The following is an 11612-nucleotide window of genomic DNA, read 5'->3' as shown; positions in this document are numbered from 1 at the left end:
GTAAAGTATCAAAATGCATTAGGTTAAAAGGATGTGTTCCATTTTCAATAGCTCCCATTTGTTTAGAAATTAAATAAAGAAATCATTTTAATATCTGTTCTTTACTCAAGAGTAACCTCTCATAAAAGGTCTATTATTTATTCCTTCAGACTTTATTAAATATACAGCATTGCTTGCATCCTGCAGGTTACTTACTTCAGCTCATGATTAGAGAAAAATGCAATTACCTTAAAACAAATTTGATACCTATATACATTTTTGGACGACATAGCCATTGCCTTTGTGCTGGAAAACAGAATTAATCCCAGGTTCTTCAAAACAGAAATGCTCAGAGATAATCACCTTAAAATCTAATGGCAGCTTGGCTTCATTTACTGACTTTCAGCAAGAAAACAAACGTAGTTAGCGCTGCCTGTCTAAGTACACATTTAGGCAGTAGACATGAATAACTATGTTGCAAAGGCTTTAATATGTTTTGCCTCTTATTCTTGTCATACTAAGGAAAAAAAAAAAGACTGAAAAAAATCTGAGTCAAACTGTGAATTGCAGGAAAAAAAAAAGAAAAAAAAAAAAGGATTTCTAAATATCTTTTAAACAATCAGCATGTAATACTGTAGGTAATGACACCTCTCTCTAGATCAGAGCAAGGCTGTCCTTGAGCAGCTCCATTCCGATATCTAGTAGCTGGCTCCACAAATCAATTTTCCAGAGACCATTACTTGTATATGCCTGCAACTGCTACAAGTAATTTACTCCCTGGCATATGTTTTTTTTCACTTTTATGTCAGTGACGTATTTCCTGAAATATCTGTTCCCATAAAACTCTAATTTAGTGAAGCCATTTATCAATGACAGAGTCACTGTAGCTGAACATGGACCCCGTGCATTGCAGTTCACCAAAGCAAATCAAGACTTTCCACCTGCTTCAGGGCAGACGAAGTATCTATATCAGCCTTTGCTATGAGCAAGGTCCCCTGTGCACAGTTATCTTTCAGCCTTATTTCATGCAATTTATTTTAGAGTAACTGCAACCATTTCATGCAGACCAAAGCACACCCCGGTACCTCTCACGTTATTGTCTCTCTGAACGCTCGGTAGATTTCCCACTTTCCCTCACTTATATATTCAGCTATAACATTCAGTTTGGCACTGCAGAACTTTGGCTTGTTAGGTCACTGAGAGGAAGAGAGGCAGAGCAGAGGTGATAGAAGGAATCTGCAGAAAAGCTTTGTGAGTTAGTGGTCTCCTCCCGGCCACCAGGAGGGACAGATTCGCCTGCAGCCCAGGTCGCACAGTCATCTTAGAGCACCTGTGGTCACTACAGATGACAATACCAATCTCACCCCCAGTTGTATGAGCATATCTAAGGCATGCAACAACCACAAACTGGAGAAGTGAAAGCATCTTCTCTCACATCCCACCAGCAACAAAAGTTCAGCGACAATAAGAAATGGAAAAAGGATAAACTTGCAGACCTTAATTTTTATATCCAAATCTTGACTTGCTTTGCAATGATTGGACTGAGATTACAGTCCGTCCCTTGCTCTTTTCTTAATAGTAACCCTACTACCTATCACATGTACATGTAATCATTTGATCACAGCTTGTCTATAATAATGAGTTTCTGTGTTACAAGCAGGCAGATAAAATAGCCAAGAGAAAGACTTAACGTATATTACTTCTAGCACCTGAGGAATATTTGATAATTTGTATAAGTGAACCTTTTAACCTTCCCCACTTGGAAAACCTGTCTGTAATATTTTTACTAGGAAATAGCAGTGCTTCTTACAACATGCAGTTGTATGTAATTCATCTAGCCCCAATGCTTGCTACTGTAAAATAACCTCATAGCAGTCAGAGCACATGAGAGTGGCAGCCATACTAAAATCATCCAGCAAGTGTTTGCACTAAGAAAAGCTTCATAATTCTTCTGTCCCCCTCAGTTTAGTACCATCTTGATCTCCTGCAAGTGGAGCCCCCCCATCACCCATGCAGTTAGAGTGAGCATCAGCTGGTTCTACCTCTCTCCTTCTGTCTTCCTTGGTATCCTTCTTCTCTAGGTTACAGGTTTGCAACAGATGGTTTTGCTTTCCCTCTTTGAATCTCCTCTCCCATCTGTGAAAGCGCATCAAACAAAGCTGAGAACAAGACTTTTCAATTGGAAGGAGAAAAATCCACATGCGAAGTTACCTAGCCAGGTATGAATGAGTACACTGAAAAGACTTCATTGTAACCCGCAGGTGAATATCCAGGATGAGGGTGTCCGACAGACCCTCCTCAGTTCTGATACTATCTGTCATGCAATACCATTGAATACAGTCTTTGCTAGGCAAAGACTCCCATAAAAAGTATAATAATCCCACATAATGGGCACAAACAAGAAAAGAGAAACAGCCCTGTAGACTTTTTTATATCTCGTTCATAAATGTATTCTAGAGTTCCTCACCAAGATGCAATGAAGCAAGTAATTATCTATTTTATATATGAGGGAAAAACAAAGCATTTGAATGCCATATTTTTTTGTATCTGATTCAACAATCAGGGTTGCTCTATTTAAGTTTTCTGGCCAAAACTGAGTGGCTTAGTTTAATTAATCTCATGTAATTAGTTAACACCAGTAGATTTATTTCTAATTGTACTTAAGTTGACATTTATAACTGTGATGTTAATTTCCCTGTGTCATCTTAAATTACCTGTGAGATATTATTTTACAGATCATGGTAAAAATAATGTGATTGGTTAATTTGAAATTAAGTAAATTAAATTTGTTTTAATGAACTGATGACATGACCTGCTAAAAATCCCATCTTATCTGAAACGCTGTTCGTAGCGCCGAGGACACCCCGCTTTCTGCAGCTGAACAGCTATGGGAGTCAGCCCGAGTGCCACTCAGGTCTTGTTTGACTCAGGAATGAAATGTCCTGTTTAATTTTCAGGTAGGATTACCTTTAAAAATGCAAGTTAAGTAAATTTGTCTATGAAACTCCAAGCATATTTTATTGATCTAAGAAGCCGCCAAAATGACTTAGACAAAGGAAACGTTAAGTAGCTGTTCCTTCAAAGCAACTACTGTACAAGTGAACCATCAGAATATTAGATGGAGGCTTTTTACATGAGAAATTCAGATAGCACCAGGCATGATTCTATGATTATTTTGGCTCTTCCACTCTCGTTTATTTTCTCACGTGCGTGTTCGAAACCCAGACATCAGTCCAAAATCAAACTCAATTTGCAGAAGCCCCAAAAAGCTGTGGTGTGCGAGGGAAAGCACATGTGCTGGTGGGGTCACAAAGGAGTTTGAGCAGTGAAAGCTCCAGCAGCCATGGGCTCATGCTTGTGCTCCCTGCACCAAGCAATGTTGGACATGCTTGGGGATGGGGCTTCTTCCCCCAAAGGCTCACCCTGAGCTTGGGGAGCGTGCACCGGAGCAGCCCCTCAGCATTTCTCCATGCTGGTTAAACTTCCAGGCTGACTTTAGAAGAGGTAAAGGGGTGTGGCAAGGCAGGTGCTTTGTTAATTTATTCCAAGTCCTTTCTAGATTTCGCAGTGTGTTAAGCTGTAAAGGGCAATGCAGGGAGTAGTGATGCCTCCCAGCACTTCTTTCCAGAGCTTCTGTTTTACTGTCAGACACTAAAACTGGGGATAGAAAGCATGCAAGGCATAGTGGCATGAGCAGATGCATACTGAAGAGCTACAGAAAGAGCTAATATGACGCGTTAACTACCGGATTTCCAGAATTTCTGAAGGATAGTTTGAAAACAGAAGTGTTATGACAGCTGGCATCCTTCAGAGCTGCTTCTGCACCAAACATGAGCAGTCAGTGCTGATTAACCCAAATGATCAGTTGCAACAAAAATGTGCTTGTATAAGAAAAAGCTCCATCAGGAGCTTGGGGCAGTAGGACAAAGGAAAGGGCTGTAGACCTGTTTCTAAATGAGTTAATCGATACAAAACCAGGATCAGCACACTTTCCAAGGGCACGAGGAGTGACATGGTTTCACAAAGGAAATTAGGTCAGATCAGTGTTTCTCATCTTAAGCAGTGCTGGTATCTGGGTACCAAGGACCTATTCAGAACAGATATGCCATTGCCATGCATTTCATGAATTACCCAAATTTTGAAAAGCAAATGGGAAAAACACAATAATTCTAAAGTATGGGACTTGCTTGATATATAAACTATAATAAAGAGGGGAAGTTGCAGTTGGACTTGATGATTTTTGTAGGTCCCTTCCAGATGAAATATCCCATCCCATCCCATCCCATCCCATCCCATCCCATCCCATCCCATTCCATTCCATCCCAGTTAAAGAAGTTATTAGTTTCCCACATCTGGAAAGAGCAGTTTTGGGACCTTTGTGTCCTTCGCACTACAGCTTTGCCAGAGAAGGAGCGAGGACCAAGGCAGGAGCACGTCCCCACTCAGGGTGTTCCCTCCAGCCCCAGCCCCACGGCTGCCATCCGCTGCATCCCAATGGCACGGTGTCACTCATGGTCACATCCCTATAAATCACGGGATGGGGCAGAAAATACCCAGCCTGTCTTTCCTATTGTGCTGGCACCACAGGGAGTCAGGAACATGAGTGCTGGGAAGGGCGAAGCTGCTCGTGGCTCCTGTGGAATTAACGCACGCCAGGCTCAGTGAGAGCACATGGCCAACCCCGACCTGCATTAACCACATCAAGAAGGGGGATTATTTTGCCTGTCACAATGATTAGGCTGTGTCAGAATGAATTTTTTTTCACATTTTTAATTATTAATATTTGCTGAAACACTTCAAAGCATTATTTAATTAAATTTCTTTAGACTACAAATAAGTCTCTGACTCTTGCTCTTTTCGCCCACTTGTCTGCATCATGCTGATAACGGTGCTTTTGTCACACTAACCTTTGTTGGGTTTGGGTTTTTATTTGCCAGTTAGGCAATTTTTATTATTTTTTTTTTTATTAAACTGAATTCGGAGCGTGCCTAATCTCTGAATTGTTTCACAGCCATACAAACTGTAGGTAACAAAGGCAAGCAAGAGACCTTCCATAGCCCCCATGTGTCCCTGCCTTTTCAGGGGTCAGCTCACAGCTGGCTACAAAACAAGAGTTCTTCACCAAAAGTAAATAAATAAATAAATAAATAAAAATTAATAGGTAAAGAAAGGAAAGACCAATCAGAGTTTAGACAAGCCAGTGCTGATTTGCCAGCTGAGATATAGAGCAGCAGCAGTTTGAATCTGGGTCTGCTGCATTTGAGCCCTTCCTCCCTCCCTCTCCCTGGTCCCACCAAATGAAAGCAGAGGATTTCATCAAAAGGGATCTCCTTCTGTAAGAATCTTAATCTTAACCAACCTTCGTTTGGTGATGGTGAAGTGTTTCATATTCCATACCTTCAGTTAACTGTAGTATTTGTAAGAAATAGAGTTTTTATAAGCCCAAAGGTATTCTGAATCAAGCTGGTAACTGTTTTCAAATATATTTTTTTCATTATTTATTTGAATTTCATCACTGATCCATTAACTTATCAGGGATAACAGGGAACATGTTGCTTCTTGCGTTACAGTGCTAATGTATAGCAGTTGTCAGATTTGGTAATTTTCTGTTTACAGGAAGTCCACATTTATCAGTCATTAGTCTTTATCCTTTTCATCCTTTTGCAGCAAGGAGTGATCTGTATTTTCTCCAGTGGAGTCACTGAGATTTGTAAGCCATCTAGCCTTGAATCTGATATTATTCACAATGGGAACACTCTCTCTAATTAACTTATTGGAGAGAAATGTAAATCAATTATGTTTACAGCTCTCAACAAACAGAATTAAAACCTTCCACCAGTCTGCTTCGAGCTCCTAATCATCTGAGTGATTAACCCAGTGTCTGGGATTTGCAAGGGAGTATGAGATGAATTGGCTTCTCTTCATTATCTGACGTGGTTCAGTTATTCCTGAGGTGTCCTGAAAGAAACAGGCAAACAAGCAACCCCCTTAAAACAATTATCTTCAAGAAATGGATAGCACCCACTGCCATACCTCAGGACCACTGCGCAGGCTGTATGCACGTCCAAATGTTGCTCTCTTGAGACTGCAGATGAAGCAAAATCAATCATGGGCCAAGAACAAACGTATGGTGAGACCAGCTCTGGCCAGGGTGCTCACAGGGGGATGTGGGTGAAGGAGAGAGGATGATATATAGAAAATATATATATGACGATATATAGAAATGCAGTTCTTAGAAATAAGGAGCAGTAGCCAAGCAGGTGGAGCTCTCAGTGCCGTTACCTCCCCATTGCAACGCTTTAATATTACCCCCTGAAGCGTCCACCTCCTGTCAATCCCTCCTTGCTTGGACCCGTGTAATAGGAGACTCCAATGACCGCAGGGTCTGTCAGCTTTTGCAGCAGTGTCCCACACCAGCCCCATGCCCAGCGTGGCTCCTGGCCATGGCGAGCCCCTTGGGGCTGGAAGCGTGCCCTTGGACAGAGCCCACTGCCCTCAGCAGCCTGTGCCCACCTCTGAATTTCAAGAGCTCAGGTCCTCCACATCCTTATTGAAACCTCCGCTCATTCATGAGTTTGATAAAATATATACCCTATGTGCAGTCTGTACTGACATCTACAAATACAGCATTTACTGGTTTGGCACACTGATAAAATATCACCTATTATTTATTTCAACCTTATAATCAGAAAGTCAGAATTACAGTAAGTGGAATCTTTCTATCCTCTCTTTTAAAAGGTCTAATTATTTTATTACTCGATGTATGTACATGCGGATAAGTAATAATTATTCTGAGTATTATCCTGCATAGTAGAGCCAGTTAATGCTCAGAGATAATAGCGCAGAGACAGCTCATTATACCAATTTGTACTAAAATAACAGAGAATTATTTTTTTTCTTCTGAACAAACTTGATCTGGTTTGATAATAGCAAGTTTCAATCACTTCTTTATTTGCTGAAAGATTAAACTATGTGCAGCCAGTATAGTGATTATTATTTCAGAGATGAATCACTGCATGCTTCTACATCAGTTTCAAAGAATTAGCTGTCCAAAAGATGTGAAGACAAATTCATGTAAAGCTACACTGAAATAAGGATGATCCTGAAATTACTGCACACCTATTTGTAAACAGCCTGCTTACAGGAAACATCATTTATGCTTTTGTGTTATTAACAATTGAGAAAATTGGAATGAGAGTGGGGAGGAGGAAAGGGTGACATTTTCCAGCATCACAGCACTGCACAAGGTCGAGTTGCAGAAAACCAGTGAGGGCACCAAGGCTGAGGTTATACCACAACGCAGGAGAATGGCAACCCAGGAGGCGACTTTTCTGCATTTGGCAGAAAGATGACAGCCTTATTCCTCGATAATCCAGATGCCCAAAGTACTCCATCCTCCACGGTGCCTCCAGCAGCATGCTGCCCTCAACCTGCATAAGGAAGAAAGTCCTGCGACAAGGCAAGAGACCAATTTCATCTGCCCAAATCTGAGACCAATATCATCTGCTCTAAATTTCTTGTCCAGACTCCTGTCAATAACGCAGAGAGGAAGATGGGATGGGATGGGATGGGATGGGATGGGATGGGATGGGATGGGATGGGATGGGATGGGATGGAATGGGATGGGATGGGATGGGATGGGATGGGATGGATCACCCTCCATGAGCACCTTGCTGTTGCATGTACTGTGGCATGAGTCTAGATGGCCAAGGTATTTAGGAATTGCAGTCACTCTCCTTTTTCAAATTAAAATATAGGGGCATTCTAAACAATGGAGAAATGATTTTCTTTTTCTAAAACCCCACGTGTTTTCTTCATTTGCCTTGCTTTGAGATGAACAAACAGATGATGAAGGTGCTGACTCCTGAGTATCTCCCCACCTGCGAGCTTGCTGTCACAGACTGGTGAGGGCAGAGGCTGATATAGAAAAAATAATAAATAAATAAATAAAAGATGCCCTTCCCCGGGTGTGCTGGAGCCCTTCACTGAGCATAACCCCTTTCCTGGAGGAAGGCCACTGTGACATCTCCTGTTTTGGCCCAGGGACAAGAGAAAATGCAAGTGCCTAGGTCAAAAAGAGCGATCCCCCTGGAGGTTTCCCAGTTGGCTGTTAATCCTCAGTACACAAGGTGTAAACACTTAGGAGGGCTTAGCATGAGTAATAGGTTTGGCTTCCAATTGAAACTCCCTCTCTGAATCAATTTGGTATTAAAGAAGGAACAACTGCCTTAGTAATTAGTGAAAATTACCAATGATTATAATCTTACACAATTAGTGTGATAAATGAGTTGCTCAAGGAAAGCAGCAATGGCTTTGGAAAGGATTCAGAGCTCCTCCTAAAGATGTTGATGGGGACAAGGTGGTGGCTAACGAGGAGACGGAGGCATCTCACCTCCCAGCTGACGGACGAGGGTGCTCATCAGCAGTAGGTGTCTGCTGCCCCAGATCTTGTCTGGTCAGGACCTAGAGCTGCTCAGCTGGTTTGTTTTCCCTACATGTCTCTCCTCTGAAGCCTGCTGGCAGCAATCTAACCCCACTGGTCCACAGGTGTGTGTCCTACAGCTGCAGAAGGTCCTGTCAAGGTGGCCACGGGATGGCCTCACCCTTGCCTCAGCTCACCGCTGAGAGCAATGGAGGAAGCTGGGCCCACCCGTCCCCTGCAGACGATGACTGGTTTCTAACCTGGGTATTTATGTCAGAAACGGGGTGAACTTGGCTATCTGAGACTTCTGACGTGTACCTGCCTGATTTATTTTCAGTTTACGTGAAAATATTTTGAAAAACCTCCAGACTCAGGAAACCCACCTATGGAAAGAGCCCGGAGCCTGCAGGCTGCGCCTTTCCCAAAGAGGGAGCGTGCCGGGGGCTCCTGGCTGCACACGGACTTTCAAGGAAGGAAAATAACTCACAGAGGAAGAACAAAAATAAAACCTCCATAGGCAAGGAAGACTTTCATTCGGAGACTTTCTGTCTTGCATCCCTTAGAGTCCTGTTCTGCAGAGAAAAGAGAAAATCACTACTATAATGAACACAGTTTCATGGCTCACTTCTGTTTTTGATGAAAACTCATTCATTTGTGTATTTTTCTGCACCAGCATTTATCTGTGTGACCAGGGAATGGAAGGGGCCCCTTTAAACAAATTAAATATTGTTCCTGCCTCTGGACAGACATTACGGATTTTGTGATTTCTATCTCCGCCCAGAGAGGACTATGAAGTTATTTGCCTGTGGCTTTGTTTTTTTTCTACATCAGCCACTGCCATTGCTTTGGCTGGCCCTGCAGCACTGACCCGTTTCCCTCGCTGGCGCAACCAACACCAGCCCAGCTCCACGTGCGTGGATGAACTCTGCCATCGCCTTCACTGTACCAGGGATTTATCGGAGGAAAGATGATTTCCAATTTCCTGGATTCCAGATAGTCGATGATGGTGCTGGTTACAAATCTTATTTCCATGGCGCTGACGAGTTCCTTTTCTGCAGATTACAAAGGACATTTTTATCATCCAAGTTGCATGGGCCAGCAGTATAATTCACTGGAATATAGTGCCTCTATAAATATTTCACAGGAAGATGCCAAGCACTATAAATCGCTCGTATGGCCACTTCCAAATGCTTCAAAGCATGTTGCACACCAAAAGCATTGCAAGACCTTTGCTCTGCAGCCAGAAAGGAGCAGCTATCTGTCCCATCCACTGGCAAAGGGACAGCCCAGAATTTTTTGTTTATACGAAGGCTACATCTCTAGTGACTAGCTCCCTTCCTCAGGCTCAATCCTACTCCTCGGTGCTGTGTGAAGGAGGCAGATCAGGGATGGCACAGAGCTGGAGGTGTGCCCTGGAGAGCAGCGGCGAGCAGGAGCCAGCAGGAGCCAGCAGGCCCGTCCCACCACAGCCTGGGACCAGCAGAGCTCAGCCAGCAGGGTCACGGTGAGAGAGGAGCAGGGACCAAAAAAAGTGCATTTCTGATTTAAAGATATAACTTTTTAAGGACATCTTCTTTTAAAAGTTGGTGTTGCAGGCCTTACCCAGTGCCCTGAGGCTGAAAAATAAGCCAACATGGAAGAGCTTTGATCTCCGATCTGTCCGTGCCTAGGAGAGGCAGCAGTAGCACGCTGTGTCCTGTCGCAATGGCAAGGTGGAAGAACAGTTCGTAGCAAAGGAAAATCTGAGCAGTACGTCCATACCAAAGGGCTTAAATAATTACCAGAATGTTCACTTGCAGCCCAAGACAGAGAGACAAGACAAAGTTTCCTTTCTGTTGCCCTCTACAATAAGTTAAAAATGTCAGAAAAAAAACACACAGCTCCCTTGGAGGCCCCCCCTCATTTGGATGGAGGTGATCTTTAGCATGGTGTGCTGGGCACTGAGTTTCCTGAAGTTTCAGACATGGCAGTAAAACTGCCTCAGTTTTAAATCTCTCTGAAGCCATGTTGGCTCAGCCCTCACCACGAGGGAAGGGGAGAGGGGCTCAGCCTTCCCCAGGTGTCCCAAGGAGGACGGTGTGGCACCGGGTCCCCATGCCGTGGAGCAGAAGGTTTGCAGGCTCTCCGCAGTGGTGTGTGGTGGCAAGACAAAAAATGACAGACAGAAATTTAACCAGAGAGGTTCCGGCTCTCTATAAAGCAAAAAGTGTTCATTATGTGGATGGAAGAAGTTGTGGAGGCTCCGTCTATGGGGGTTTTCAAGACCTGACCGGGTACAGAGCAGGAGGTTGGAGGGGAGATATCCCCAGGACCCTTCCATCCTGAGCAGCTCTGTAATGCTGCGACATCTGACTCGACCACATCAAGCTGATCACCTTCACCGAGTACCTTCAAAAGGTACTTATCCCAAGGCGAAGATAAATGCTGACTGTGGGCATATCATGGACGTAGAGAAGAGGCAAACCCTTTGCAGTCCAAAGCTCAGCCGTCTGAGGCCAAAGCCTGTCCAGGCTGAGCAGCTTCAGCCCCAGCAGGTAACACTGTGATTTATCCCGGTGGCTTTCTGTGCTGTGCCAGGAGTTCCCTTCCCCACAACATGGAGAATGGCCCTGGGGTGGGTCCCCTCTCCCATACGGGGACGCCCCCTGGTCCCCACCACCACCCTTTGGGCCATGGAGGTGCTGTAGGGGTGCGACATCCCAGTGAAATCTGCTTTAGAAGGAAGCCAAATGGAAGCCAGAGCATGTGGTTTAGCTTTTAATCATGGCTAAGCATCATGCCTTGCATTCCCAAAGCATCCATGCTACAGAAATACGCTGTATAGCATCCTGTTAATCATATCGAGCTGTTGCAGAACAGCAGCTGAATCCCACAGGTAGCACTGATATTTCATCTTTATAGCTCTCCCCGGTTCCCTTTAGGCAGGAAACAAAGTTTTGCTCTTACAAGTGATTACATCATAACCAATTACACGGTGATCTGTTTGTTTTAGTAGAAGGGGCTGTGTGGCAGTGGTTGGACCCAGCAGAGATTACAAATCGCATGTAACGTTCCTGTGACACAGCCACAGAACTGTGCACGCATCTTGTTCCGCAGGCTCTGCTTAGGAATAAGCAGTGACATTATTCACTCTCTTTTTCTTTTTGCTGCGGTATAGCCCAGGCACTTTCAGATTTCTAGCACCTCAGGTACTTACATCAACTTTATGGTT

This window comes from Anser brachyrhynchus (assembly GCF_964034855.1).
Source record: "Anser brachyrhynchus genome assembly, chromosome: 2".
Taxonomy (NCBI): domain Eukaryota; kingdom Metazoa; phylum Chordata; class Aves; order Anseriformes; family Anatidae; genus Anser; species Anser brachyrhynchus.
The sequence above is the reverse complement of the archived record's forward strand: the minus strand, read 5'-3'. Positions refer to the sequence as shown.